This window comes from Perca fluviatilis, chromosome 5, assembly GCF_010015445.1.
Source record: "Perca fluviatilis chromosome 5, GENO_Pfluv_1.0, whole genome shotgun sequence".
Classification (NCBI taxonomy): domain Eukaryota; kingdom Metazoa; phylum Chordata; class Actinopteri; order Perciformes; family Percidae; genus Perca; species Perca fluviatilis.
In genome coordinates, this window is record NC_053116.1 from 37,941,156 (window position 1) to 37,942,791 (window position 1,636).

A 1,636-nucleotide genomic window follows, 5' to 3' on the forward strand; every position below is an offset into this window, starting at 1 on the left:
TGTGTGTGTGTGTGTGTGTGTGTGTGTGTGTGTGTGTGTGTGTGTGTGTGTGTGTGTGTCGGGGATATATGAGGTTTTTATAGTCAGACTCAGGCGATGCCAGTTCTTTCGATTCCTTTACTCCCTGGAGACAAAAAAAAATGCTTTGGTTGAAAATGACAATCTAACCAATCAGATCAGAGAACATCACTGTCACCTGCTGCCTTGCATACGTTTCCCAGAGTTCCCTGCTGTTCTGCTGTCTGTGCGGAGACAGAAAGCACAATTTGAATAGTCTCTATACTGATCACTAGTTATCGATGTGTTGTCCTGCTGATCTCAGACATGCTGGATGTTTTTTACCGACAGTATTGCTGAACAATATTTTTTAGCTTTTACTACTGAAAACCAGCACGATTATGAAGCTTTTAACATCCCAACATTTAGGGAGTTTTACCGAACGCAATAACAGAATCAGGGAGTGGTTTTTTAAAATCACATTTTCAGTGCGACTCCAGTTTCTGACGTCTCCAAGCTCTAACTAAATATTCTCATCAGGTAACTTCAGGACCTGCACCGGTTCTCATGTCTTTCCAGTCTTCCTCAGTTCCAGGTTGAGTCCAGATTGACTCATCGGGGTTCTCAGGTTTGCATTAAATGCCAGTGTACATTTCGACTTGCTGAGTTTTTGTTTATTAGCCAATTAGCACGTAGCAGAATCGTGGCTTCGAAGAAGGACGAAGGTAACCTGACTCCGCCAGATTGGATCGCTTCGCATTTGCTCGGCATATCCATCTGGGAACTTTCCGTTGGAGAACTTTTGGGAAGGGGCGAAAGTCCTGGTTAGCTGATTGGATAAACCATCTGTCTATCAGCACCTATATGTTGGTGATAGACAGGCCAAATCAACCAATCAGATCAAACTCTTGCCGAAACCAGTCGGGAGAAGAGCAAAAACATCTTTTCCTCGAGAAAAGCTCTTCTTTCAGTGAAGGAATGCTTTGTAATTCGGATAAAACTTGCTGCGACAGCTACGCTCGTCTCATCCGTGGAAGCCGCCACGTTGCGTCAAAACACCTAAACCCGCCTCAAAACCAACGCTGATTGGTCGGTCGTTTGGCGAACGGCTCCAGATTTTCTCCATCTCAAGATGCCAGACTGATCTGCGAGTGGGAAACTGGAGCTCGCGAGATCAGGACGGTCTCACGAGGCTAGGATAAAGGACCGTTAGCTTAGTGATGCTCGCTGCTTTATGCCTTGCCCATAGAAAAAGATGTTTCGAATCTTAACAGACCACACTTAATGACATGTAATGATAGATTTAACAGTTTGGTTGCTATAGTGTGTGGAGACGGGAGAGAAACGTGCTCTGGTTTATTGGCATTTCTTTAAACCAATCACAATCGTCTTGGGCGGCGCTAAGGAGCAACGGTGATGTCACAGCCCGATGTGAGTCGGGCATGCTCAGATTTAAACGGTTTACGGCATAACGTGTCATACTGAAATTTGTGAAATCCATAAAATAATAAACTTTTCTCTTTACAAACAATAACAGAAGATGGAAATCATTTCAAAAACGTTGTAGCTATCTATGATTGTTAGATTGCTAACGTTAGCTCACAACGCCATTCAAGTGACAGCCTCTGTTGTGTTTAAT

At 43.8% G+C, this 1,636-nt stretch overlaps 1 protein-coding gene across 1 annotated transcript in view; it reads left to right on the top strand.

The window, feature by feature from the left end:
* plxnb3 (plexin B3) overlaps positions 1-815 on the top strand; it is a 197,987-nt gene extending 197,172 nt beyond the window's left edge. Inside the window, 1 exon segment of the mRNA XM_039800788.1 lies at positions 1-815. This exon segment is cut by the window's left edge and continues 342 nt beyond it. The gene's annotated coding sequence lies outside the window, so the exon portion shown is untranslated.
* The last annotated feature ends 821 nt before the right edge of the window (positions 816-1,636 follow it).